Consider the following 12,947-nt stretch of genomic DNA (forward strand, 5'->3'; position numbering starts at 1 on the left):
CATAAATAAAATACACACAAATATGTTTACATTTACTTAATTGACATCAACCATTCTCAACCAGATTGTTACTCTTTACCAATTGAAACATATTTCTTCCCCCACATTTTGATGTATGAACTTATTTGTAGTCAAAAAAAAAACTCTTTCCCCTCTTTATCTCCATACTTACAAATCAACTCTACATCTCTTTGTATCATTGACTTAAACATATCTTTTACTTTTACCTTTCTCCCTTCGAAATGTGCATAGTTCCTTCTTAGCACTACTGCTAGTCTGGCATGACTCAGAACAAAATTTATTAAACAAATGTCAGTTGATTTCCTTTTCCCGAAAGTTCCAAACAAAAACAATTTTCCCCATTCCTCCACGGTCTCAACTTTGACACTCCAGTTTTCTAGTAACAGATTTTTAAGAAAATCAAAAAAATCCACCAACTCTTCACATCTTAAAAAGTAATGTAAGAAACTCTCATGGCCATTACCACATACGTCACAAATGACATTTACCTCATTATTTATTTTGTTTAACACCACATTTGTGAAAATTCTATTATGTCTTATCAGAAAGTCATTATTCTCACACTCTATACTGTTGTATTTTATGTTTAAGTTTGACCATATTTTCTTCACATCTAAATCTTCAAATACTTTCTTCCACACCTTTTCTGATGCTGGTTCTTTTATAACATCAACTATTATTCTCCTGTATATATTCTTTACACTCATATTTTTAAATTTGTTTTTCTCAGCAATATCATCCACATACATCTCCGGCATACATTTTTCCACGTTAGATACATATTCACGTTCGATCATATTAGTCCACTGCAAAGGTATACTTGATTTAATTTTTCCATATATTTTATTTACTTTCTCTCTGTTCTCCATTCCTTCCAGATCACACACAGTATCATAAATGCAGTTATTTTTTAGAAATCCTGGAATAACTTCATACATAATGTCCTTCACTTGTTTTATACCCCCTTCTATAAATTTACATTCATACAATGTTTTATTTTTATGTTTAATCTTTTCATTGAGAAACAGTGGTAGATTTTTAATCACCTGGATGTCTTCACATTCATATTCTATTTTGGGAAGGAACTGTCTCCATGCCTCTAATACTTCCCGATATATTTCTGGTATTCCTTCCGTCATTGATTGCTTAAAGCCCATATACCATCCATTGTCCCCTATTCCTCCCACATCATCAATATATTTCCTTAAGAATTCCTTCCACCCATAATCCCATCGCCCTCCCATATATTTTTTCACCGTTTTTATTCTCATCGCAACCCTTTTTATTTCTAGGTCCATCAAGCTTAAGCCTCCTTCCCATCCCTTACCCACCAATGTTTTCTGTGCAATTTTCACACCTTTTCCCTCCCATATAAAATCACATACAATTTTATTCAATTCATTCATCACCCACCCTGGCATTTCCATTACACTCATTACATAAACACAAACTGACAACAGCAGGCTATTTACTACTATTACTTTCCCATTTAACTTTAATTTCCTCCCTTTCCATGCTGCACTTACTGTTCTTATTTTATTAATCACCCCAGTCCAGGTCACATCTCTTGCCTCTTTGCTTTCGACCCCTAAATATACCCCTAATACTTTCATGTATTTTTCCTCCACTCTTATCCCTACCTCTACTCTCTCTACCTCCCCTATATACATTAATTCAGATTTATCTACATTTATTTTTGCCCCTGATGCCTTCCCAAACATCTTTACTATCTCTAAAACTCTTTTTACACTGTTTCCTTCACTCACTGTAATTGTAGTATCATCTGCATATTGGTTTATAGTACACATTCCTCCATATGGCAACTCAATACCAACTACCCTTCTATCCCTCTTGATTAGAGTGGCTAGAGGCTCTACTGAAATTGCATATAATAATGCAGACAGGGGACAGCCCTGTCTCACTGACCTTCCTATCTTAAACCTGTCTGTTAATACTCCATTTATTTTTATGCAACTTTTTGCCTTCTCATATAGTCTCTTCACCCACCCTATCATTCTACTTCCAAATCCAAACTTCTCTAATACCTTAAATAAGTATTTGTGTTCTACCCTATCGAATGCTTTATTCCAATCTATCCCTAATACTATTCCTCTCTTCTTATCTCGTTTCATGTACTCTATCACATCCCTAACTGTCCCTATCGTGTCTGCTATATCCCTGCCTGGTATGCTGTAACTTTGTGTTGGTTGCACTATACTTCCAATCACTTTTTTCACTCTGTTCGCTAAAACTTTAGTCAGTATTTTATAATCCACGTTTAATAGACTGATTGGTCTATAGTTCTCTATATTCAACCTATTCCCCTTCTTATACACCAGAGCTATCACTCCCTCTACCATTCTATCTTGCACCATCCCTGTTCTTTCCATCTCCTTGAACACTTTAACTAAAATCGGTGCTACCTCTTCTCTATATGTTTTATACCATTCAATACCAATCCCATCACTCCCTGGACTTTTTCCACTTTTCAACCCCCCTATTGCCGCTTCTACTTCCTTCTCATCTATCTCTCTATCACACCACTCTGCATCCTCCTTATTTAGAATATTTTCTACACTTTCTAATACTCCATCTATACTTCTCTCATCCACTTCTCCTCTCTTATATAATTCTCCATAGAATTCTTGAACCCTCTCCAAAATCTCTACATAGTCTTTGGTTGTTTTGCCCTCTTTTGTATTTATTTCATTTATATATGTTTTACTTTGTCTCCTTTTCTCTAGCCCTAAAAAATACCCTGTGCATTTCTCGCCTTCTAACGCATACTTTGCCTTGCTTCGTAAAATAGCTCCTCTGCATTTCTCCCTTTCATATTTTTCTAGCGCCATCTTAACCTCTATATATTTTTCCATACTGTATCCTTCTTCATCTTCAGCCTTAACTAACTCCTCTCTCAATCTTTCTCTAAGCATAATTTCCTCCTTCTTCATCTTTCCTCTTCTTTTCTTACTGTATTTTATACTAATTAACTTAATTTGATCTTTTATTTCCTCCCATCTCTCCGCTATTGTACCCTCTAATCCACCGTCTCTTGTATACTCATCTATCTTCTCTTCTTCCCTATTTAATAGATCCTTCATCTGTATCTCATATTCTTCCTCTTCGATATACCCTGCATTCAATATCCACATCCCTCCTCCTACCTCCTCACTCCCTACCTTGATTCTGAACCTTACACTATCGTGATCACTTAAACTATTTACCTGATGTTTTATCCCGTCTATGTATCTAATTATTTCCTCTTCAACTAACACTAAATCTATTCTACTCTGTTTTAATATACCTTCTCTTAACTGCCTTCTAGTAAATTCTCTTTTTTTCTGGATTTTCATACCTCCACACATCTATTAACCCCTTTTCTCTCATTATCTCCATCAACATTTCCCTAGACTTTTCCCATCTAAATTTAACCCCCTTTCCCACATCCAATCTGCTACATTTTATATTAAAATCTCCCACTATAATACGTTTCCCCACAATCAATCCTTTTAACTCTTTCAAAATTTCCCTCCTGTCCCCTTCTATATTTGGAACATATATATTTATTAATCTAAAATCCATATCTCTATACATGAATTCAACCACCAAGATCCTTCCCCTCTGGTCTTTATACACCTCTCTTATACCTTCTACAATATCTTTTTTAAATAATATTGCCACGCCTCTTGCATTTTTTGCACCATTATTATAGTATATGTCCCCTCTCCACTCTTCTCTCATCTCCTTTACTTTATCCTCCTCCCAGTTTGTCTCCTGTATACAGATTATATCACTCCGATAAGTAAATAATAGTTTTTTCATCTTGTTTTTATCCCTTAACCCATTTATGTTTATTGAAGTTACAGTGGCCATGAGAGTAACCCAGAAGAAAAACTAAACAAAACCAGGAACACACGCACAGTTCATTCATACATCACATACCCGCTCGTGGTTCTTTTATCTGCTCAACCTGTTCTCCGTCCATCTCAGACTTCCTCTTTGCACTCAGTCTTATAATCTTTGTTTTCAGTCCATCTTTTATTTCTCTGTCTCCCTTTTCTCCACCTCTGCTTTCTATCAGTTTCTGTGCAGTATTTTTCTTTGCCTCTTCTTTACCTCTTTCTTTCACATTACTTTCATCTGTCTCCTCCTCTTCTTCGATCACTTCCGACTGCTCCATCTCCTCCTCCTCCTCCTCCTCATCCGCTTCACTGAAACTTTCAGCTGTGTCTCGCCATTCCATTTTGCTTCTTCTCTCACTATCTTCAGCTCCGTCTTTCTCTCCACCGCTCACCACATCAGTTGTTTCCTCCTCTTGCTCCTCTGTCAGAACACTGCTCCTCCTTTCACCTTTTTTTTTACCGTCCACTCGCTCTCTCTCTAATCCCATCCATTCTTCACAATCTCTTGCATAATGGCCTCCACCATTGCACTTGAAGCATTTTAATTCAGGGCACTCTCTAATTATGTGCCCTGGCTTGATACAGAGTCGGCAAACACGTATTTGCCTATCATGGATGACACGAAAATATTCGGTGCCTCTCAGAGTCTCAAACTTTGTGGAGTATGGTAGTGAACATACCTGTTCCGTGAAGCGAACTTTTAAGAAACGTGTCCCATCAACTATATCTGTTCCAGGCCACACCCGGCGTTTGATTGGTGAAAGTGGTCGTACTCCCCACTCCTGTAGCTTGGCGAGTATCTTCTCATCCTCTAAATACACAGGCAGATTGATAAAGGACACCACCATATCATTATTCATTATATCCCTGGCATGCACCATCACTCCTTTCACTCTCACTCCATCCATTAGTTTCCTCTTTGCCTCTTCATCCTTCATTGTGAGCTCATAGACCCTTTCACCTCTCACCCTGCAGCCAATCACTTCTCCACACTCCTTCTTTACTCCTTTCAGTAAATCCATCATTGAAATCTTTTCAGTTCCCTCCACCTCTACTTCCACAGTCAGCTCTTTGTTGTACTTCCCTTTTGATTTTCCTTGCACTCCTCTGCTGTTTTCTTCTCCCTCTTCCCACAAATGTCCTGTGACTTTACTTGAATCCTGTTGCTTTTGGATCTCTGCTTGTTTGACTTCACCTCTTCTTTGCTCCTCCTCTTCATTCCTCCCATTGCTACTTTTTCTCATCATGGTTAGTTCTGTTTCTTTATCTGCAGCCATGCTGTGCATCTGCAGCATGCTACAATGAGAAAAATGTCAAAAAAGTCCCCCAGACAGCCTAAGCTGTCAGGGGAATTTATTAAAGCCAGCAATAACTATCCAGCCACTAATGTCCCAAACAGAAATCAAAACTGAAAACCAGGATATGTAGAAACAGACGGTTAATTTAAACAAACAGAGTTGAGCCTTTCTCTCTGCGCTGCAAGCCTATCACTTCCTGTTGGCTCTCTAGCGCCGCCAGGTTGGTATGGCCGTAAGCGAAGACTGCCGCAAAGAGAGGGCTATTTAGAGATCAGCCAATCTAATCGCCAGTACATTATCTAAGTAGGAAAGAAAACCCAAAAGCTTAAAGCACCTGGTATTCCTAGCCGGTCTCTCATCCAAGTACTAACCAGACATAAAGCCTGCTAAGATTCAGAGATTGGGCATTGACTCTTTTTTTTTTTTTTGCAAGATTATTATGTAATTTGTGAAATTTTCCAAAAAGTTTAAAGCACCTGGTATTCCCAGGCAGTCTCCCATCCATGTACTAACCAGGCCCAAACCTGCTAATATAAAGAGATCTGGCATTGACTCTATTTTTTGGCAAAATTATTATATACTAAGTGAAAATTTCCAAAAAGCTTACAGGACCTGGTATTCCCAGGCGGTCTCCCATCCAAGTACTAACCAGGCCCAAACCTGCTTAGCTTCCGAGATCAGACGAGATCGGGCATGGCCAGGTTGGTATGGCCGTAAGCGAAGACCACCGCAAAGAGAGGGCTATTTAGAGATCAGCCAATCTAATCGCCAGTACATTATATAAATAGGAAAGAAAACCAAAAAGCTTAAAGCACCAGGTATTCCTAGCCATTCTCTCATCCAAGTACTAACCAGACATAAAGCCTGCTAAGATTCAGAGATTGGGCATTGAGTCTTTTTTTTTTTTTTTTTTTTTTGCAAGATTATTATATCATTTGTTAAATTTTCCAAAAAGTTTAAAGCACCTGGTATTCCCAGGCAGTCTCCCATCCATGTACTAACCAGGCCCAAACCTGCTAATATTCAGAGATCGGGCATTGACTCTATTTTTTTGGCAAAATTATTATATACTAAGTGACAAATTTCCAAAAATCTTACAGCACCTGGTATTCCTAGCCGGTCTCTCATCCAAGTACTAACCAGACATAAAGCTTGCTAAGATTCAGAGATTGGGCATTGACTTTTTTTTTTTTGCAAGATTATTATATAATTTGTAAAATTTTCCAAAAAGTTTAAAGCACCTGGTATTCCCAGGCAGTCTCCCATCCATGTACTGACCAGGCCCAAACCTGCTAATATTCAGAGATCGGGCATTGACTCTATTTTTTGGCAAAATTATTATATACTAAGTGAAAAATGTCCAAAAAGCTTACAGCACCTGGTATTCCCAGGCGGTCTCCCATCCAAGTGCTAACCAGGCCCAAACCTGCTTAGCTTCCGAGATCAGACGAGATCGGGCATAGCCAGGTTGGTATGGCCGTAAGCGAAGACTGCCGCAAAGAGAGGGCTATTTAGAGATCAGCCAATCTAATCGCCAGTACATAATCTAAGTAGGAAAGAAAACCCAAAAGCTTAAAGCACCTGGTATTCCTAGCCGGTCTCTCATCCAAGTACTAACCAGACATAAAGCCTGCTAAGATTCAGAGATTGGGCATTGACTCTTTTTTTTTTTCAAGATTATTATATAATTTGTGAAATTTTCCAAAAAGTTTAAAGCACCTGGTATTCCCAGGCAGTCTCCCATCCATGTACTAACTAGGCCCAAACCTGCTAATATTCAGAGATCGGGCATTGACTCTATTTTTTGGCAAAATTATTATATTGTAAGTGAAAAATTTCAAAAAAAGCTTACAGCACCTGGTATTCCCAGGCGGTCTCCCATCCAAGTGCTAACCAGTCCCAAACCTGCTTAGCTTCCGAGATCAGACGAGATTTTTTTTTTATTTATTTATTTTTTTTATTTTATTATTTATTAAAAATCACAAAATAAAAACATTAACAATACATCACCACAAATATTTAAACATCTTCCAGTAACAGAACTTCAAAACCAGTCCAAGTTTTAACAATGTATGGATTATTCCTTGTAAAACATTTTTCAAACATTTCCATATTCTCAAGCATTTTGCAATAGTCATATAAAACTTGTATTTCCTCCATCATGATCTGTTTATATAATAACTTTATCGCTATTTCTTTTTTCTTTTGTTTCATTATATTTCTCCTTTTCCATATTGCAAATCTTGCAAGCGTTAACATAAAATTTAGAGCATAGTTATTTTTTGTCCTTCCATTGAAGCCAAATAAAAGCAATGTATCCCATTCTTCTAATGTAATCTTGTCATTATACAGAAAATCACATACCATCTTTTTTAACATTTTTATAAAATCACTTAACTTTCTGCAATTTAAAAATAAATGTAATACACCTTCCTTTTTCTCCAAACACACTTTGCACATTTCATCTTGCGCTAACCCAATTTTACTTAAAATCATTTCTGTCATCACACAATTGTGTCTTAATAAAAAATCAAAATTTTCCAAAACCGGACTTTTAAAATTCAATCCTACATTTTTCCATATATTTGAAGCATCAAAATTGTTAAATAACTTTTCCCAATATTCTATTGCTTTAGGCTTTACAAAAACAGTCTTACTTAAACAGGTATAAAACATCTTAATGACACATTCATTAAAAACAATCTTATCATCCCCTGCTTTTAAAAAAACCTTTGGTTTTTCATTTTCGGTTTCTTTTTCATTATCCTCAATATTTTTAATCCAATGTTCTGGCAATGCTAATTTTAATTTTGTATATTGTTCTTCAATTTTCCCTTTGTTTTCTATATCTTCTATTTCCTCAAGTGAATCAATTATTGCTTGTGTAGGTAAAAATCCAGGTTTCACTTCATATAAAATGTCTTTTACTTGTCTAAAACCTACTGCGTACCAGTTTTCATAAAACATATGCTTTTTGCTTTTATTATTTTGATTTAAAAATAGGGGTTGCTGCAGGTACTGTTTTCTCCCTTTAATCTCTACGTACACATTTTCATAAAACATTTTCCAGCTTCTCAACAATTCTTTATAAAACTCTGGTATATTTTCTATCATATTATCCTTAAAAGCCATCCATAAAAAATCATCTCCTATTTGTCCGCATTTATTAATAACATAATTCATGACACTTTTCCATGGAATGTTGTCTTTGTTAAAAAACTCTTTTACTGTTTTAATTCTCATGCTTTTCATTCTCAGCCATGGATCTATTAGTCCTAATCCTCCATCTTCCACCTTTCCAATGATTGTGTTATATGCAATTTTAGATGGCTTACCATCCCAAAGAAACTTTAAAATCATAGTTTTTATTCTCTTATATACCCATATTGGTAAACTAACAACACTTAAAACATACCACATTTTGGATAAAAAAAGAGAATTCAAGACAAGGACCTTCCCTTTTAGAAACAGTACTCTATGTTTACAAAAATTTAATCTTTTTTCCATTTTGTTTACAGTTTCATCCCAATTTATTTCTCTAGTTTTAATTTCATCAGATCCAAGTGTAATGCCTAAAATTTTTATATTATTCTTTTGCTCTTTTAACTGCCAATTTCTTTTTGAAATGTCCACTTTTCCAATCTTAATATATTCAGTTTTTTCCTTATTTACTTTTGCACCCGAACCTCGACAGTATTTATCAATAATTCCCATAGCCTTTTCAGCACTATTAAAATCTTTTAAAATCAGAGTAGTATCATCTGCATACTGAAACAATTTTTGTTCTATTACATTGTCTTCTATTAAAAAACCTTTTATTTATTTTTCTCCATTTATTGCTAAACCTAACGGTTCAGCAACTAAAGTATATAATAAAGCTGATAAGGGACATCCTTGTCTTATAGATCTAGATATTTCTATGAAGTCTGTTAAAAAACCATTTATTTTAAAACAACTAAAAATATCTGTATAAAAACATTTCATCCACTTTATAAAATTATTACCAAAACCAAACTGTTGAATTAAATCAAGTAAATATTTGTGCTCAACTCTGTCAAATGCCTTTTCTAGATCTATACTGATTAAAAAACCATCACTCTTTTTCTCTTTTATGTACCAAATTAAATCTCTAATGCTTGTTACTGTATCCACTATATCTCTTCCTAATACTCCATATGCTTGATTAGTTGTAATGATGTGGGGAACTACTTTTTTAAGTCTATTCGCTAAAATCTTGGCCAATATTTTATAATCTGTGTTGAGCATACTTAATGGTCTGTAATTTTGTAAATCATCTTTATTCCCTTTCTTTTTATAAATTATTTTAATCATTCCCTTCTTCATACTCTCACTCAATTGTCCATTCTTAAAAATGGCTATGAAAAGATCTTTCAAAATAGGTATTAAAACATCTTTAAAAACCTTATAAAATTCAGATGATAAACCATCTAAACCAGGACTTTTCCCATTACTTAATTGCATTATAGCTTCATTTATCTCCTCTTCTGTTATATCACTATCACACATTTTTTTATCATCCTCTTTTACTTTAACTTTGATTTGATTTAACAAAAATACTTCATCTTCCTCATTAACTCCCTTTTTCTTAAATAAAACACCATAAAAATCCTTGACCGCTTTTAAAATCCCTTCTTTATCTTTTATATTTTTACCTTGCATTGAAACATTCTTTATTAAATCAGCTTTTTGTCTATTCTTTTCTGCATCATAGAAAAACTTTGTACTTCTTTCCCCTTCCACTGTATTTCTTATCTTACTTCTTATTCTAGCACCCACACATTTGTCCTCTTCCACTTTTTTAATTTTCTCTTCTAATATTACTATTTTCGTAATATCCGTATTTCCTTCAGTTATCTTTTTCATTTCATTTTCCCATTCTTTATTTAGTTCCCTTTCTTTAGCTCTTTTTGCTTTCTGTATTTTCTTAGAACATTCAATAGAAAAACTTTTGATATCTGATTTTATATTGTCCCACCACACACATATTGCTTCATCATATAAAACATCATCTACACTATTAATAATTAGGTTTTCCATTTCCATTTTATACAATTCGTTCTTTAAAAGCTGTGTATTAACCACCCATACACCTGGTCCTCTTTCAACTCCACTAAAATCCATCATTACATATAAAAAGTCATGATCACTCCCACTATACATTTTATAAAAAACTTTTGAAATAAAATGCTCAAATCTTCTGTCACATAAAATGAAATCTATTCTGCTTTGTTTTAAAATTGTATTTACCCACTGTCTTCTCGAATATTCTCTTTTGACTCTGTTTCTATCTCTCCATACATCTACAAATTTATGTTCAGCCATCATACATTTCAGTTCTTTTCTTCCAACATCAGCTCTATACACCATAAAATCTTCAACATCTATTCTTTCTAAAACAGTATTAAAATCTCCTATAACAATGACATTCTTCCATCCATTAATCAAAACACTCAATTCTTTAAAAAAAATAACTCTTTCCATATCTTCATTTGGAGCATGTATATTACATATTGTTATTTCTTCTCCCCTATCCATAATTTTAACAGTTAAAATCCTTCCATTGTTATCTTTAAATAAAACATTCGTTGATTCTACTACTCCCCTTCTAATTAGTATTGCCAATCCTTTTTTCTTATTTAAATCATTACTGTACCATATTTCTCCATCCCAAAATTTTTTTAAATCATTAACTATTGTTTCATTCCATCCAGTCTCCTGTATACATAAAATATCACTTTGTTTTGTTAAATTTATTATATTTTCAAACTTCAGCTTAGATGACAGCCCTCTAACATTAATTGAGACCAAACATAAATTACTCATAATGAAAAAAAAAAAAAAAACAAAAAAAAAAAACAAACACAAACCAAAACAACCCATCATCTATATATGGTCTCTCTTAATGTCTAGGAATTTAGATCTACTTTATCTTCATTTAGCCTTGCTCTGTCTTCTCTTCTTAACTTTTGTTTCTTTAATACTTGTTTAATATTTATTTCCGATACTGTTATCAATTTACGTCTTCTGTTCATAATGTCCGTTGTTCTGTTTTCAAGCTCAAGGTTAATTTCATCAGTTTCCTCATCGCTTACCTCCTCTTTATTCCACCCAGCTGCAATTTCACTCGTTGTTGCACATTCATTTTCTTTCATTTGTCCATCATTAGCAACAGTTTGATGTGTCTCAGTCTCCATTGTATGCACTTCAATTTCTTTATCTGCGTTGTCCTCTCTCCTCGTGGAGTCCTCCTTTCCTTGCTTACTTAAATCCTCAGAAATCCCATTCACCTCCTGTGTTTCATCTTTCCTTCTATTTCTGCTTGTCTCCTCCATGTGCTCCTGCACCTCTATCTCCATTTCTGCATTGTCCTCCTCTTCAGATTCACATGTACACCTCATCCATGTCTTTTCACAGCTTTTGCACCGTGGGGCTTGGCAGTCCCGCGCAAAATGCCCCTGTTCCAGACATTCTCTGCAGGTATATTGAGGACAGTCCTTTTTTTCATGCTCTGTGCTTGCACATATTCTGCAAGTCTTTAGCTGGCCGTCATGAATTACCCTGAAGTATTTTGGTCCCTCCTCTGTGTCAAATCTCACATTGTATGGCAGAGTCACAATGTCCTGTGGGAATCTTACTCTTAAAAACCTTGTTCCATCCGCAACAGTGGTGCCAGGATAATATCTCCTTCTTAACGGGAGAATAGGATTTACTCCCCAATCCACCAGTTTTTGAATGATTTCATCATCTTTTATGTAATTTGGCAAAAGCAAAAAAGAGACCATTCTTTCAGTTTTGCATAGTTTTTTGATCTCACAAAACTGTCCATCAATCAGTAGTCCATCTACTAGCTTGTCACAATCCATCTCATTCTCCATGGTTAGTTCATAGTCAAAATTACTTTTTTTCCTCAGTCCATACAGCTTTCCAAATCCAGTTTTCTCTTCCACTGCCTTTATTATCATCATCTCAGATATTTTCTCTGGATCATTAACAGTCATAGTTAGCGTTGCTTCTTTTTTGTAGTCTCTCTGATATTTCGATTGGCTTTTTATATTTTTCATTGTCTCATTTCTTTGAACTGCTTCTCGTCTTCCATCAGTATAATCTCTTGTTTGTTTACCTTGACTTGTATATAGCTCTTCTGTTCCTCTACTCCTTGCATCCATTCCATTCTTCTTTCTCCTTGTGGCAACCATTGCCCATGTTTCTTTGTCATTTTTATCCTTTCCGTTGTCCATTTCTTTGTTTCTTTCAGTGTAGTCGTTGTCCTCAGTCTCTTGGTCTAATATCCGTTCCGGTTCAGTAACTGTAATATCCGTCATTTTGAAAAAAATAAAACCTCAGACAGTAAAACTGTCTGAGGTTTAAACAAAAAAATAAATTGAACTTATAAACTTTAAGTAATTATCAAAAGAAAACACAATAAAACAAAAATAGGGGAGAGCCTTTCCCTCCCAAACTGCCACCTCACACTTCCTGGATCGTACCAACTCAGGGAATAGCCAGGTTGGTATGGCCGTAAGCGAAGACTGCCGCAAAGAGAGGGCTATTTAGAGATCAGCCAATCTAATCGGCAGTACATTATATAAGTAGGAAAGAAAACCCAAAAGTTTAAAGCACCTGGTATTCCCAGGCAGTCTCCCATCCATGTACTAACCAGGCCCAAACCTGCTAATATTCAGAGATCGGGCATTGACTCTATTTT

At 35.1% G+C, this 12,947-nt stretch overlaps 2 non-coding genes across 2 annotated transcripts; both read right to left on the minus strand.

Annotated features, from left to right (window-relative positions):
* Window positions 1–5,821: 5,821 nt before the first annotated feature.
* On the minus strand, window positions 5,822–5,940 carry LOC127965637 (5S ribosomal RNA). The gene has a single exon (XR_008155356.1). It is a non-coding gene; the product is annotated as a 5S ribosomal RNA (ribosomal RNA).
* Window positions 5,941–6,587: 647 nt separating this feature from the next.
* Window positions 6,588–6,706, minus strand: LOC127965641 (5S ribosomal RNA). Its single transcript, XR_008155360.1, has one exon. It is a non-coding gene; the product is annotated as a 5S ribosomal RNA (ribosomal RNA).
* Between the last annotated feature and the right edge of the window lie 6,241 nt (window positions 6,707–12,947).

The sequence above is a fragment of the Carassius gibelio genome, chromosome B9 (assembly GCF_023724105.1).
Source record: "Carassius gibelio isolate Cgi1373 ecotype wild population from Czech Republic chromosome B9, carGib1.2-hapl.c, whole genome shotgun sequence".
Taxonomy (NCBI): domain Eukaryota; kingdom Metazoa; phylum Chordata; class Actinopteri; order Cypriniformes; family Cyprinidae; genus Carassius; species Carassius gibelio.